The sequence below is a fragment of the Ochotona princeps genome, chromosome 26 (genome assembly GCF_030435755.1).
Source record: "Ochotona princeps isolate mOchPri1 chromosome 26, mOchPri1.hap1, whole genome shotgun sequence".
Classification (NCBI taxonomy): Eukaryota; Metazoa; Chordata; class Mammalia; order Lagomorpha; family Ochotonidae; genus Ochotona; species Ochotona princeps.
Window position 1 is genome coordinate 26,722,069 of NC_080857.1, and position 17,254 is coordinate 26,739,322.

A 17,254-nucleotide genomic window follows, 5' to 3' on the forward strand; every position below is an offset into this window, starting at 1 on the left:
AAAATACAGTATCAGTATTTTGGATCTTATTATTTTCCCGTTTTTTATTTTCACGGTGGAAACTCTGGGTATAGTGTAATTCTTTTGTTCTGTCTGTGCCTTTATATCTTTATGTGTGATTGTAATTAGGATAAGGTTAAGTTTATTGGTAGTAAATGTTTCATAACAAAGAAAATTAACTTTCCACACAAGTGACCATCGGGTCTGAGATTACTGATTTTCGTGCAGTATCTCTATGGTTGTACTGAATTATCAGTCAAGATGTTTCTATTTTGGACAGCGTAACTATCTGAGCTCATATTTTTATAATCCTGATTGAGAATTTTGAGGCATGGTAATTTTTCTTAAAAAACCTAAACCGAATCTGATCATTTTAAGTAAACCAAACAAATTTAGGATCTTTACCTAATAGTCAAAAAGAAATTGATGCACTTAGGAACATATCGGTACGTTGGAAAATGTGAAGATTTTCTTTTAAAATCTTTGTTTTGGGGATTATTTCCCGTAATTTAATTCTGTGCTATCCTATTAATTTTTATGTCTGTTTAGACAATATTTGAAGTATTCTCTTTCTTTGTGTTTGTTACTTTCTGTCCCATGACAGTTCTCTGATAAATGTATTTTAAAATAAAATCTAAATTCAAAGTTGAAAGAGTTTATTTGTTGACTTTTTTGTTTTTTTTTTTTTACTTTTTGCAAAAACATTTATCTCTTACCTGGTAGATATTATTTTTAATTTGTGTTTTTATTTGAAAGGCATAGTGAAAGGGATTAGGATCTTCCTTGGCCTGGTTCACTCCCCACATGGCCACAGTGGCAGTGCTGGTACCAGGCCAAAGCCAGGAGCCCAGTACTCCAGCCTGATGTCCCGTGTGTGTGGCCGGGTCCCGAGCACTTGGGCCATCTTCCAGAGCTTTCCCAGGTGCATTAAAAGGAAGCTTGATGGGAAGGGAAGCAGCTGGGGCTCTGAACCAGTGCTCATATGGGATGACCATGTTACAGGTTATTGCATCTACTCGACCGCTAAACCAGAATGTTACATTCACCAGTGAGTCACAACAAAGTTTTATTAAAAACAAGAGGCAAGGCAACTGACTCACCGGCTAACTGGCCAGCCGGAACCAACACCCCTTACTGGAGTGTGCCACAAACGGCACATTGACAGGCTTTTTATAGGGGCAGTTTACAACAGCTCCAAAGGGGCAATTTACAATGGCTTGTAGGGTGAGGGAGGGAAGGCCGTACATTCCTTGTTTATCTCGGCTGGGCAGCCCCTGTCTGCGTCTTCTCAGGTCCGGGCTGCGGCCTTGGCACCACCTGTGACAAACAAACTCCGATCTTGGAGTTATCTGTGGGTTAATTAAGCTGGGGCCTTGATTTATGGGGGTCGGGGGGCCCTGGCACTACAGGTCACATTGGTCTTTAGGCCTGAAAGCTCACACAGTTTCTTAGCCAAGCAAGTAAAGCAGAAAAGTATTGCAGTTAGCAATGAGCCATGTTTACTCCATTTTATTTCAACTTTACAAGGTGGTGGCTTAACTTACTATGCCACCACACTGGCTCCTGGGATCTTTTTAAATGCAGAGGATCCAAGTGGCCAATGTGATGTCACGCTGAGAGAGACTTAATGAAGATTTGTTCTGGGCCCCGGTGCCGTGGCCTAGCGGCTTAAGTCCTCTCCCTGAATGCACTGGGATCCCATATGGGTGCCGGTTCTAATCCCGGCAGCTCCACTTCCCATCCAGCTCCCTGCTTGTGGCCTGGGAAGGCAGTCGAGGACGGCCCAAAGCCTTGGGACCCTGCACCCATGTGGGAGACCTAGAAGAAGCTCCTGGCTCCTGGCTTCGGATCGGCGCAGCACCAACCATTGCAGTCACTTGGGGAGTGACTCATCGGATGGAAGATCTTCCTCTCTCTCTCTCCTGTGTAGTGAGCGCTTGGCTCTCACCTGTGGCAGATTCTTACTCAGTAAATAAATCTGTTCTTAGCAAATAATCATGTGGCGTCTTCTTCAACATGCAGTCAGGTCAACTTACTGATGCACTCAACTCTGCTATTAATGGCATGAGATAAGATGGGCCAAGAGCAGTGAGGGGTCAGATAGTGAATTTGAGAGAGGACAAATAGGATGAACCAAAGGTTGGAAGTAGGAATGTATTAGTCGCGTTTGACACACTGCGGTTTGGAGCACGCAGGTTCATGAAGGGAGTAGGATAGGTGGGCCTCGTGGCTGGAGTGTTGCCCTTCGTTAGCTGCGAAAGCTTCATTACTGCTAGCCTCTGCTCATGGGAAAACGTCATACCCAGCCGGGGAAGATAATAAAACTGTAGTTGAATGTCTTGCGAGAGGTCGCCCAGCATGAAGCAAACAGGCATCCTACAGAACCCTCTGCACCTTTTCCCAGAAATGATTTACAGGGGGCCCCCACCCCCGCATCCACTACACTCACACAGAGTTGCTACAGCACTTTGAGATGGTCCAGAACCCGCACCGGGAAGGAAGCCACCAGCCCAGCCGCTGCAGGGCCTCCTGGCCTGGTGCCTGGCAGAGAAGGGCCCAGGCAGCCGCCCCAGGAAGCCCTCAGGCTGTGTCCCCGGAAGGGCCCTGAGGACCCTAAGGAAGGAGCTGACCCGAGCCCGAGCCCTGGGCAGGGTGGGAGGGCGGAGGCTGCCGGGCTTCGCTCACAGCCGCCCCCTCCGCATGCCCACCGAGCTGACTTCCCCCAGGGCGGGGCCCCAGCTGCAAGCACCACCCATCCGGCTGGATCTGTCTCCTGGTGTCAAAAGAACTTGACCTTCCATGCCCTCAGAGCACTGGCCATTTGTTCCCCAGGGTGAGGATAGCTCCCTGACCCCAGTTCTTGGAGAGTGAAGTTGTACGCTAGCCCTCCCAAGAGGGCTGTATAACAAATCAATGTGCCCAGGAGGCTGCTCCCAGAGCATGAAGAATTATGAGGTTAAGGAAGGGCCTGAAGGCCAGCGACAAGGAAGGGCCTTTCTGTGTTCTCAAAGAAGATCCACCGGAAATTCCAAGAGACGCTCCTAGGGATTTCCAAGCACGATGGGAATAGAGTTGATTTTTTTTTAGCTTACTATTTTTTTTTTGAAAGACGTATTTATTTTTATTGGAGAGGCATACATACAGAGAGGGAAATACAGAAAGAAAGATCTTCCGTCCTCTGATTCACTCCCCAAGTGGCTGCAGTGGCTGGAGCTGAGCCAATCTGAAGCCAGGAGCCAGGAACTTCCTCCCGGTTTCCCGTGCCTGCAGGGTCCCAAGGCTTTGGGCCATCCTGCATTGCCTTCCCAGGCCACAAGCAGGGAGCAGGAAAGGAAGTGGAGCAGCTAGGACCCTCCCCGGCACCCATATGGAATCCCGGCATGGGATGATGAGAATTTAGCCATCAGGCTATTGCACCGGGCCCTCTTAAGCTTAGTTCTAAGCCCACCACAGTTCAGAGACCATAGGATTTCCTCTGTAGTTGGAGGTCAGAGCTCCCCACAAGACACACACATAGCCTGCTAACCCCAGTGCTGGAGAGGGAGGGCAAGATTTGTGGTGTGGGTGAAGAAAGGGTATTTGTCGCAGGATCAGAAACATCAGAAATACGTTGTTTATGTGAAGTAACTTGCACTGGGCCTGCGACCACCTGCGTTTTTGCCATCATCCACGGAGCTCTTGACTTCTTCGTTAGATTGCCTTAGTAGCTTACCTATAGAAAAATGACATGTGGACCGCAGTATCTGACACGACCTTGTAATTAGCCCAGGACCACGTCATCGGCCATTGCTAGCTACAGAGACAGCCACTACACATGCATCATTCACCTGCAAGTCCATTTCCAAAGGAAACTCTCAGGAGAAAGGCCCGTGGGCACCCTCCAACCGCTCCAGGCCAGCTTGTACTGTGCCATAGTGTTTCCTCCAAGTCTGTCCTAAAGCTGGCTTCAGGGGCAGGGCTTACACAGAGCATCGTTTCCCATTCCTCCTCCTACCACGTTACAGCCCTTTCCTGTTCGTTCTCGTGAAAGGTGTGAATTCCTGTTGTGTGGAGACACTGATGTCAAGGCAGTATTGACTTTAATGTTCCCATTCTGTGTCTGCTTGTTCTACACGAACATGGTGAGAAAAACATTGGTCAGTATGTACTGGACAGGAAGGTGGTTAAACAGGTAGAAGATGAGGGTTCTTGCCTTATCTTTCTATCCTATTACATTTGCTTCCTCATGTGCAACATGAACAGGTAGGACCTGATGTTCCCTAACATCCTGTTCCACATTAAAATTTAATAGACTCCGTCTTTCTCTGTGACTCTCTTCTCTATATATCTGCCTTTGCAATAAAAATAAATAAATCTTTTTAAAAATGGGACTGGCATAGTAGCCTAGCAGCTAAAGTCCTCGCCTTGAACGCACGGAATCAGATATGGGCGCCGGTTCTAATCCTGGTGGTCCTGCTCCACTCCCCATCCAGCTCCCTGCTTGTGGCCTGGGAAAGCAGTAGAGCACGGCCAAAGGCTTTGGGATCCTGCACCTGCGTGGGAGACCCAGAAGAGGTTCCTGGCTCCTGGCTTCAGATTGGCTTGGCTCAGCTCCAGCCATTGTGGCTACTTGGGAAGTGAATCACTGGATGGGAGATCTTTCTCTCTGTCTCTCCTCCTCTCTGTATATCTTTGTAGTAAAAATAAATAAATCTTTTTTAAAAAACTTAATAACTCTGCAGATCAAGCATGTAAAGACAAAAAACAGTGTCATTTTTATTCGGATTCTGAATTCTAACAACCAAAAAGGAATTTTGACAGCCTTTCCCTTCGAGAAGGGAGAAGCACGTCTTTCCTTGAAGCAAGCTTCTCTTTTCCTGCATGAAGAGTTTGTTTGTCTCCCTGTAAGGAGACTGCAAGCTTGGCTGGGAAGACATTGCAATAATCTTCCAGAAGGGTCACAGCAGGAATTACACACTCTGTCAAATGTTCACTCACAAGATGTAAGTTGAGTAAAAGATACTGCCTAATTCAATACACAATCTAAATTTTAAAAAGGAGAGGGACACGCTAGGACACCAAGAACCTCAGTGTTTTTTTTAAATTTTCTATTAAATTTTTGACAATCTTTCCATAGTTAATTAGGGTAAAAAAGGTACAAGGGCTATAGGAAAGTGAGTAAGACTATTATTTCCATATTGTTTCCTTCATGTATCTGAGGTAAAGGGGATATTGAGGGAGAAGCCCCACCCAGTCTCCCACCCACCCCAGGTCCCGGATGTGGGGCATGCTCTGAGATACTTGCTCAAGTGGTTTTGATAGTTCACCACTTATGAATCGCTGCCAGTGTTGCCACTCCAAGCACGATGAAACCTCAGTGTTTTGTAATTCAGTAGTTCTGTAAAGCATTCAACCAACTTTGCCAGCCTTGGAGATGTGGACATGTTAAAGGAAAAAGAAGGAAATCTCTCCTGTAGGAATCAGATTCAGAAATAAAAACACCAAGAGAATGTTACATTTCAAAAAAAAAAAAAAAAAAAAAAACTTCATTACAAGCATAAAGCTCGTATGAGCCTTGAAGAGTCATATTTTGGAAAATAAGACCTTTACAAAAAGCCAGACTAATTTTAAAATTGTGAAGCACATCATTAACTTATAAAAGACCTTTTCAAAGGAAAGTGAGCAAAGTGCATTGTTATATTTGTTTATCAGAACGTTTCTGCTGCAAGTGCTTATTGTAAAATGGCTTTTGTTTCCTAAGTTTTGTTAGAGAACATGAGGTTATTCTTGAAAGTCAGCTATTTTCTTATAAATTATTTCACTGAGATGAGAAGTTAGTTGCCATGAAAAATTACGCAAGAATTATACAGATACATTGCTGTTTTTAAGCATTTCTGCTGACGCAAAAGTCTCTTTCCTAGGACAGCCTTAATGAAAGCCAGATTGGTACTTCCTTAGAACATTAGAAGTAGAGCTTCGGGGCCCAGCGTGATAGCCTAGCAGCTAAAATCCTCATCTTGAATTTGCCGGGGTCGCCGCAGGTTTGAATCTCAGCAACCCCACTTCCCATCCAACTCCCTGCTTATGGCCTGGGAAAGCAGTTGAGGAAGGCCCAAAGCCTTGGAACCCTGTACCTGCATAAATACATCTTTTTGTTTTGTTTTTCAAAGATTTATTTTTTTTTATTACAAAGTCAGATATACAGAGAGGAGGAGAGACAGAGAGGAAGATCTTCCAACTGCTGGTTCACTCCCCAAGCGGCCATAAGGGCCAGAGCTGATCCGATCCAAAGCTGGGAGCCAGGAACCTCTTCTGGGTCTCCCACATGAGTGCAGGGTCCCAAGGCTTTGGGCCATCCTTGACTTCTTTCCCAGGCCACAAGCAGGGAGCTGGATGGGAAATAGAGCTGCTGAGATTAGAACCGGTGCCCATATGGGATCCTGGTGCGTTCAAGGCGAGGACTTTAGCCGCTAGGCCACGGCACTGGGCCCAAAATAAATCTTTCAAAAAAAAAAAAAAAAAAAAAAACCACCACTCAATGCAAGTGCAGGGGCTGGCTTTGTAGCCTTTGCTGCCTTGACACTGGCTACTCCCAGCCCAGCCCCGGCTAATGGCCTGGGGATGCAGCAGCAGATGACCAGATGCTTGTGTGGGAGACCTGGAAGAAGCTCATGGCTCCTGGCTGTGGCCTGGCGCAGCCCTAGCCGTGGTGGCCACCTGGAGAGTGACTCAGCAGATGAAAAGTCTCCTTCTGTCTCTCCCTCTCTCTGTAACTCTGTCTTTCAAATAAATCTTTTTTTTTTCTTCAAAATCATCTTCACAAAAGCTGATGTAAAAATCAGGTTAGTACATTTAATATTGTGTAATCAATTTATTTCTAAAGAAAATTGGAAAGGTTGTAAAAATGAAAACCAAACATGCACTAAAAAATAAATAAATAAATCGAACCAAGCGAAGTTCCTGGTTTCCTCCTGCCTTTGCCCGGCTTCCAGATGGGCATTTCATTTGCTGTTGTTCAAGCTCTCCTCAATGTTCTGAGCTTACGTCATTGGACTCTGAAGACGTGTCTGTTGAAGAATAAAAACCCAATCATCAGTATCACTTCATTCTAGAAGTGAAGCCGCCAGGAACCAATGCGCAGGAGCCAGCAGGGAGGAATCCCACCGTGCATGGAACAGGAGATGAGGAATGCTCTCCCACTTCTAAAACAAATGAGTAACAAGATGATGAAGACATTCCAAGCGTTAATTACTAACTACCAGTTCAAACTCTAACAGTCTGAAATGTATTATTACCAGCTTGGAAATCCACCTCTGTTGCCAAGCCTGCTGCTCGAAAGAGAGCGTGATTCATATTTTGATGTTACCTTCCAGTAGAGCATCTCCCCTTGACTCGCTGACAATATTGATGGCGCCTTAATCTACAGGGCTTGCTCCTTGCAAAGCTCTCGATATATAAATGTTTCACCAATAAAGGTTTAGCACAAGTTCAAGGGACGGAGGTGGCACTCCTTCCAAAGATTCTGTTCTGTTTCCTTTTATGGTCTTCCTAGGACAGCGATCTCAATATTTTTATCGGGGGAAGTGAGAAAGCTCACGTTTGCGTTTTGAAGAATTAATCTTACATGCAGTCCCAGAAGAAAGGACCAGGAGTTGTCTCTGCAAGGGATGCACTTCAGTATTTTTGTGCAGTTACTCAAGCCACTGCACTGGGCTCCTGCAGAGCCGGGAAGTTAATCAGCACCGAGCTGTAGGCTTTACTGTCTACACACGGTTTATATTGCTTTATGGCTAAGTATCAGTTAGACAAAAATTAACCAGACTGCTTTGAGATGAAGCATTTGATGAGCTTAATTTTAATTAGTTGAGTATTAAAAAAAGAAAGAAAGCTCTCCTGGATGAAAACCTTTTCACACTTACACATAATTGCTAAGCGACTTTGTAGTTAAGCCTCAATCTCCGTTTGACAGTGGAGGTTCTGACCTCTCCTTCCAGCTGGCGCCCTGAGCAGCAAGCCTTTCCGTGCTGGCAGTCTGCCCTTCTCTCTCCGAAATGGCGAAGACAGCACGGCACTTTAGTGTAGCTGTTTCATAGGGCCCTTTGGATGTACTGAGGTTTTTAAAAACTGTATCAATTAATCAAATTTGTCTATGATAAAATTAAGAAAAAACAGATTTAAAAAGGGAAAAATAAAGAACTGCCCACTAAACATACACATATACACAGTCATATAATCTCACCTGGGCCCGGTGTGGTGGCCTAGCAGCTAAAGTCCTCGCCTTGAAAGTCCCGGGATCCCATATAGGTGCCGGTTCTAATCCCAGCAGCCCCACTTCCCATCCAGCTCTCTGCTTGTGGCCTGGGAAAGCAGTTAACGATGGCCCAAGGCTTTGGGACCCTGTACGCGCATGGGAGACCTGGAGGAAGTTCCTGGCTGCTGGCTTCAGGTTGGCGCAGCTCCAGCCATTGCGCTCACTTGGGGAGTGAATCATCGGACAGAAGATCTTCCTCTCTGTCTCTCCTGCTCTCTGTATATCTGACTTTGTAATAAAAATAAGTAAATCTTTAAAAAAATGATTTCACTTCTTAGAGGTAACCACTGTGACTTTTTACAATAATAATTTTTTTAAAAAGGTAGACACTAACATATATTTTGGGGACAGATCTTGTGGCACAGTGAGTTGGGCTGCTTCTTGTGACACTGGATCCCACATTGGAGTGCTGGTTTGAAACCCAGAACTTCTGCTTCAAATGTAGCTTCCTGCTAATCCATCCTGGGAAGTGGTGGGTGGTGCCTCAGGTGTTTGGGCCTCTGCCACCCATGCTGGAGAGACGCAGAAGAAACTCCAGGCTCCTGGTCTCAGCCTTTGACGACTGATTCAGGAGATGAAGATCTCTCTCTCACTCTCCCTCTCTTTGCTTTTCAAGTAGATGAAAATATATTAATATTTAGAAATAGTATTATGTGAAAATATTGTTCCAGGGGCCAAAATTGAAGCAAAGAGGGTTAAACTGCCACTTGGATGCCAACATCCCATATGGGTGCCAGTTCCTATCTTGGCGACTCCACATCTGATCCATATCTTTGCTATTGTTCCTGGAAGGATAGGGGAAGGTGGCCCTCGTTCTTGGGACCCTGTGGCCACATGGGAGACCAGGATGGGGTTCCAGGCTCCTGGCTTCACTGCTGGAGTCCAGCCACCGTGGCCATGTATGGAGTGAACCAGCAGCTGGAAGATTTTTCACTCTTTGTCTCTTCCTCTTGCTCTTTAACTCTGTCTTTTAAATAAATAAATAAATAAATAATACTTGAAAAAGTATTATTTCCAAGGACTGCTTTATGTAGACAGTGACAACAGAAAGGGACAACTCTATATGTGCTAACACGGAATGAAGTTGATAACATTTCTACCGGAAAAAGACCACTTGGCTATTCAAAGCAAATACGTATGTACAGGGTACTTGTACAGCAGCCGCTGTATAGCCCGATGCTTACGATGCCAACCTCTCGTATCAGAGTACCCGGATTTGATTGTCAGTGCCAACTCTTGACTCCAGCATTTTTGTGAATGCTCAAGTTTTTGGAAGGATTGGACTGTGCTGCCAGCTCTCATCTTGGCTGGGGCCTAGCCAAAGCCCAGGCCAATGTGGGACTCTGGGGAGTGAACCAATGAATATAAGCCCTCTGTCTCTCTCTGACTGTCCACAAATACAAAACTTAAAAGGAAGGTTTTGGAAAGTCAAGTTAAAAGGTAAATTCATTTTCCAGAGAAAAAATGTTGATATCTACGAGTGTTTTCATAATGTTCCTTTCCTTTTTCTTTCCTTTCTTCCTTTCAGAGATTTATTTTTTACTTGTTTGATAGGCAGAGTTACAGAGGATGAGAAAGGACTCTTCCTTCAGCTGATTCACTCTCCAGTGGCTGGGGACGGGCCAGACCAAAGCCAGGAGAAATTTCTTCTGGGTGTTCTATGTGAGTAACACCCCCTCCCACCCTACCTCCCAGTGACACCCAAACCCCAATACCGGCCCCTCTGTTTTAGGAATTGTATGGCATTTGCATCGCCCAACCAGTGAGGCACTGGGGGCAGGCATTCCTGCAGCACAGGCATAAAAGGTGCTGACAGTCAGGGCAGCACCTGCTTCCCAGCTGCTCACCACTCTGCAGCCCAGACATCAACACCTCGTCGTCTGCTTTCTTCAGGTTTCTGAGTCCGTGGGTGGGTGGGTGGGCTCCGGTGAGCTTATTTCCCTTACTCTTCAAATGTGTTTTTACTTGACTCTGCTGCTCTTAGCAGGTAGCCACTGACTCATCCTTATTCTCTCATTCTTACAACTTTTCACTTGGCTCCACACCAAGCAGAGTGACTAATCCAATGCAGAGAGCTTGGGAAGAAAGCAGGCCAGCCTCCTGCTAACCTGTGGACTAAACCGCCCAACATTTGTCACACTCTTGCTGCTCTTGCTCAAGAGCTTAGAGAGGCCTTTGCTTACCACCTCAAGCAGAACACCTCTGCCTGCGCGCATGCTCCCGGCATTAGCACCTGCGACCTGACTCACCTCGCTGCTTACCCTGTGCTCTTGCCCAGTGAGTTGCTTTGAACTGGTTGTTCCCACTACATGGCCAGGTGTTATCCATTCACCCTAGGGTAGGGCCTGCCACCTCCACGAAATCTTCCTGCATTACTTTTTCTTTCTCCAGCTTTCATCTTTGCAAATATGTCCACAGAGGTACAAGGTATGAGGCATAAGGTACAAGATAAAAGGCATAAGGTACAAGGTATGAGGCTCTGCAGTAGAGACCATGATGAAGGTCTGCATCAAACACAGGCCTTGTCTTCTTCAACAGTGTATCCAAGGCAGAGAAAGATATGATCATGATTACTACAATGTCTAAGCTTTAATTAATGTATTTGAAAGGCAGAGAGAGCAGGGGGAATTTTCCATGTGCTGGTTCACTTCCCAAAAGGCTAAAACAGTGAGGGCTGGGGCAGGCTGAAACCAGGAGTCAGGAATTCCACCTGTTTAACCCTGTGGGTGGCAGTGGCCCAAGTAACTGGGCCATCTTTCACCGCCTCCCCAGGAACAATAGGAGAGCCTCCTCAGAAATGGAGCTGTTGGGACTTGAAGCAGCACTCCAGCAGAAGATGCAAGCAGCAGGTTGTTTAACCTGTTGCCCCACAATGCTGCCACCAATTTGTATCCTTTGATAGATTTTCCTAGAAGCCTGAAGATTATTATCTGAGCAGATCAAAGAATGAAAGGGATTTGATGAAATAGAGAGGCTTCACAAAAATTGAATTAACAAATTTGGGGATTGTCATGGTAATGGGAAAGGTTTTACAGAATGGAAGTGAATTTCTTTTTTTTAAAGATTTATTTATTTTTATTGCAAAGTCAGATATATAGAGAGAGGAGGAGAGACAGAGAGAAACATCTCCCATCCAATGATTCACTTCCCAAGTGGCTGCAACGGCCAGTGCTGTGCCGATCCAAAGTCAGGAGCCAGGAACCTCTTCCGGGTCTCTCACGAAGGTTCAGGGTCCCAAGGTTTTGGGCCGTCCTCTACTGCTTTCCCAGGCCACAAGCAGGGAGCTGGATGGGACGTGGGGCTGCTGGGATTAGAACCAGCGCCCATATGAGATCCCTGTGCATTCAAGGCGAGGACTTTAGCTGCTAGGCCACACAGCCGAGCCTTTACAGTATATTCAAAAGGTAAATTTGGAGAAGGGAAATGCAAGCTGTTTACATTGGGCCTGAATTTTGTATTTCTAAGAAAGAAATTTTGTATTTCTAAGAAAAAGAAAAAAATTAGGCTGGCATCATGGTGTAACAGTGTCAGCGTCCATTTGGGCACCAATTCGAGTCTAGGATGCTCCGCTTCTACTCTAGCTTCCTGCTAATGCACCTGGGAAAGCAGCAGAGGATAAGCCGGGTCTTTAGGCTTCTGCACCCATGTAAGAGACCCAGAGGAAACTTTGATCTCCTGGTTTTGGATCAGCCCAGCCCTGGCCATTGTGGCCATTTAGAGGGTGAACCAGTGGATGGAAATGCTCTCTCTCTCCCACTCCTTCTATCTCTGTATATTCAACTTTCAAAAATAAAAATAAATCTATGTTTTAAATTTTTACTTTTCATTGTACAGTTCTATAGGCTCAGGGATGTCCCCTTCTGCTGGGATCTGTGCAGTGGATGTGGGGGGACATGAAGGTGTGAAGAGAACTGTTCCATTGCAGGATGGTCTACCACTTAAAGCATGTTTATTTCTGGAATTTTCCATTTAATATTTTTGAACTGTGGTTGACTGAGGGTAACTGCAACTCTGGACAGTGAAACCACAGATAAGGGAGTATTCGTGTGCACTCGGAGAGGAAATTCAATGTCAAGGAAGTTGAAGTGAGCAGGAAAGGGAAGTGCAGTAAGGAAGGGAGACCCCAAGTATAGGAGGATGTGACGGCAAGCTGGCCAGACCTGTGATAACTGCATGGACACACACCCCTCTGCAGGATACTTCTCCTTAGCTGAAACTGCATTACTGTTTACATATAAACTGGAGGTAATTGCCTGCTAGAAAATAAGCTACCTGAAGGCAAGGGTTTGATTTACCTCTGTAAGATCAAAAATATACATCTGGTACATAATAGCGAGAAGGAGTTTAGAATAGGCAGGGAGTTTGGGAATGAACGAGCTGGAAGATTTCCCCCAGTTTCTGTCTGCAGCCCTGCATCTTTGCTCCATTCCTTTGCAATATGCCCATTGGCACACCCACTTTCCCACGCTGCGCGCTGGAGTCTTCAGCATCAGGCGGGAAGGGATGCCCTGATGAACTTGTGTCCACTGAGCTCCAAGTGGAGACATCATAAAACTCTCCCAGGGGATGGGCCTGGCGGCGTGGCCTAGAGGCTAAAGTCCTCGCCTTGAAAGCCAAGGGATCCCATATGGGCACCGGTTCTAATCCCGGCAGCTCCACTTCCCATCCAGCTCCCTGCTTGTGGCCTGGGAAAGCAGTCGAGGAAGGCCCAAGGCTTTGGGACCCTGCACCCGTGTGGGAGACCCGGAAGAGGTTCCTGGTTCCTGGCTTTGGATCGGCGCGTACCTTGCGGCTCACTTGGGGAGTGAATCATTGGATGGAAGATCTTCCTATCTGTCTCTCCTCCTCTCTGTATATCTGACTTTGTAATAAAATAAATAAATCTTTAAAAAAAAAAAAAAACTCTCCCAGGGGAGCTCATGCAAACTAAAACCCCACCCCAATGCCACATGATTGACCCATTCCATTATGACACCACTCAGTACCCCACAAAGGAGACCATGGGCTGTGTGGATGTGGGAGCCCTTCTTTTTCCTGGCCTTCTTGCTTGCTGTCTGGGGCCCTGTCATGGGGAATTTTCTCCTTGTAGGGGTGCCTGAATGTATTTTTGCCCTCTCACTTCAATAATTCCTGCTCTTATCAGCTCACTTCTATTTTGAATTCTTAGCTCACACGGGAGCATGAAAAGCCAGGAAATGCATTCCCACAATAGTAGGCGATGAATAATATTTGTTGAATGATTAATTCATATTGAAGAAAAGAACAGTATTCTAAATAAAACACGTTTAATAAAATATCTGGCTAGAATAGATATACCAATCCATATGATTTTTACAGGGTTGTCTCTCTTCCTTTTTATTTTTATGTATTTTTTCTTTTAACTTCTTGCTTATTTGGAGACAGTCCATGGGCTGACACCCACGGGTTCACTCCCTAAGTGCATACATCCTCAGACTCCACTGGGGCCCAGGTCAGAAGCTGGAAAACCAGGCCAGGTTTCCCTGTGGCTGGCTGGAACCCAACCACCTGAGTTGCCATGGCTACCTATGGGGGCTTGAAGCTGGAGGCAGGAGGCAGTGCTGGGAATCACATCCAAGGCCTCCGTTGTGGGGATGTTCGATTAAATGCACATCTCTGTCCCTCACTTTGAATTCTGTTTCTACAATCACGCCTGAAGGCTTACACAGGCGAGACATGAGGGCATGAATGGGGACTGTCCTCCATTACTCAGGCTTGTATCTCCAGGGTTATCATCGACTACTAAGACCCAGCAGAACTTTGAAATTTTTTTTCTTCTTAGCTGATCAAGAAGGTCAAAGCACCTAGCAGGGGACAGAGGCTTGTTTACATCCTGCCCAGGAAGTTCTCACTGGGACTTAGAAGCAAAGGGTATAATTGGGGCTGGAGCTGTGCACTGTGAATGAAGCCGCAGCCTGCGGCACCAACAACCCACCACTGGCGCCAGTTCGAGTCCCGGCTGTTCCACTTTGGATCCAGCTTCCTGCTAAAGTGTCTGGGAAAGCAGTGGAAGATGGCCCAAATGCTTGGGCCTCTGCATCCATGTGGGAGACCCAAAAGTAGCTTCTGGCTCCAGGCTTCAGACCCGCTCAGCTCTGGCCATGGAGGCCATTTGGGGAATGGACCAGCAAATAGGAGATCTCTCTTCTCTCTTTCTCTCCCTGTAACTCTGCCTTTCCAACAAAAATAAATAAATAAATCTTTATAAATAAAAAGGGGTATATTTTATTCCGCTTATGTTTGGTATATATTGAACTTTTTTTTTGAAAGAAAGCTTTATTTTGTTTTCATTGCTTATACTGTTCTCAGTAACAGTCAAATAAGTTCCTGGTGTACAGTTTTTTTTTTTTTTCTAATGTGGAAGATGATTCATGGTGAAAAATGATTAAACACAAGTTTAAGTGATACCTGATTATCAAAGGCAGGAAATTCTATAAAACAAATACAGTTCTTGTTATCAATGCTTACTATGTACATTTCAGGGTGTCAGGTGAATATATATACGACTGAGAGGTGATTTACTGATATGCCTCGTCTACGGGAACCCTGGAATGACTCTCCGCGAGCCTGGAAGTCGCCAGCCGCATTCACATCACCATCTGACGGCAAACACACTCAAGCCGCTGCCTCCACTGTGACTCTGGCTTTCATTTCCACCATCAAAATGCATTTTTTTTAAAGGAAGGAAAACGGCCAAGTGATACTATCATTGCTCAGCTTGTAGGCTTCCGCCAATGGGAGCAGATCCATCGTGACAATGGTACATCCCAGGGATATTGTGTTTTCTGGCAAGGAAATGCATGTACCATAACACTTAGAAAATTAAACCAAGGGACAGGTGCGATGGCTCAATGGTTAAATTCTTCCCTTGCATTCACTGGGATCCCATAGGGATATTGGTTCGCGTCTCGGCTGCTCCAATTCCCACCCAGCTCCCTGCTTCTGGTCTAGGAAAGCAGAGGTGGATGGCACAGGTCCTTGGGACCCTGCACCCACGTGGGAGACCTGGAAGAAACTCTTGGCTCCTGGCTTCAGATTGGCTTAGCCCCAGCCATGTGACCATTTGGGGAGTGAACCAGCAGACAGAGGCTCTTTCTGTCTCTCCTTTTCTCAGTAAATCTACCTTTCAAATAAATATAAATAAATCTTAAAAAAAAAAAAAAGGAAAATTAAACCCAACCTCCAACCAAATGTTTTTCTAGTCTAAGGGATGAGAGACGGCTGAACAATAGTAAATGTGAGAAGAAGTAGCAAGGAGTACAGGCAATCATTGGTATTTGAGTCTTGGGACAAAAAACTTCCTAAGTCCTACAAGAGAAAGTGGGAAGGTTTCTTTTCTTTTTTTTTTTTTTTAACTTCCCTTCTTTCAATTTATTTATTTTTATTTGAAAGACAGAGAGAGTTACAGAGAGACAGAGGGAGCTTATCCAGTTCCTCTGCATGGGTGTAGGGGTCCAAACACTTGGACCATCTTCTGCTGCTTTCCAGTTGCGTTAGCAGGGAGCTGGACCAAAGTGCAGCAGACAGCATGAGAACTGGCACTCAAATGAGAAGCTGGCATCCCAGGCAGTGACTTAACTAGCTATGCTACAACACAGACTACACGTTTCTCTTTTAAACATTGCGTTTTGCTCTATTTCGCCAATAATTTCATTCTCTTTAAGATTTGTTGGAGAGGCTGAACAACAGAGGGAAGCAAGTGAAGTGGAGGGTTCACTCACAGAACAGTCATGTCTGGACCAGGTCAAAGCCAAGAGCCAAGTACTCTCTCCAGATGTCCTCATGTGTGGCAGGAGTCAGGGGTTTAGACCATCTTCTGCTGCATTAGCAGGGAGCTAAACTGGAAGTGGAACAGCTGGGCCTCGAACCAGAACTCTGAGAAGGGATGCCAGCGACACATCAGGAGCCTGCATCGTTAAGCCATAATGCAGGCCCTGACTTTGATGTATTCATGCTTGCTTCCTTAATTCTGCTGCTGGGCTACTGAGCATTCCTAGTGCTTTCAGTGATGTTTCTTCTCTGCCCTCCAGGATTATTTTCAATCCTTACAAAGCTCAGTCAACATATCCTTTTCTTGTTGACTTTCCTTTAATCTCACAAAGTAAGCAGTGTGGGTGGAATAAAGGTTGCAACTCAAGCTAATAGCTACTGAATGCCTGTGCTGTGCTTATACCTTATCTGCATTACTTAGTCTTCAAAGGCCCCTGGGTGGGCACCATGGTTACCTGAAGAAACTCTGAGGCTTAGAAATAGATGTCTGAGGACAGATGGTCTGGTAGATATTTGAAGCTAGAGCTATAGCTACCTTCAGAACTGATGCTGTGGCATAGTAAATGAAGAGGCTGCCTTAGGTGCTGGTATCCCATCTGAGCACTGGTTCGAGTCCTGGCTGTTCCACTTCAGGTCCAACTTCCTGCCAACGTACTCGGGAAAGCAGTGAGAGAAGCTTAGGGCCCTGCACCCAGATGTGAGTCCCATCCTGGCTCTCGGCTTTCTCTCTCCTTCTCTATCTCTGCAACTCTGCCTTTAAAATGAATAAATAAATCTGTTTTTGAAAGTGAGAGAGATTTTCATAGAGTGCTCAGTATAACTTTGAGTTCCACTGAATAAAGTACCTATCGTGGCTATTTTTTTTTTTCTTTAAAGAGAAACATTTATTGGATGATCAACAACAACTTTTGCTAAGCAAAAGAAATGTTTTAAGTATCTCTCGGTAGAAATATAAATTATCTGTTATTTCTCTTTCCCATTTTGATGTTAAATTCTCATACCAGATCACTGCATTACCTAATAGCAGACAAAATACTATTGAAATAAAGGTTTTTCTTAAAACAAAACGGATCCTTCCTTAACTCCTCCTGTGTTGTCAGTTTTGTTATTCCTAGGTTGCTGCTGACCTCAAGCAGTAATTATAAAATAGATTTCATATTTACTGAAATCTCAAGT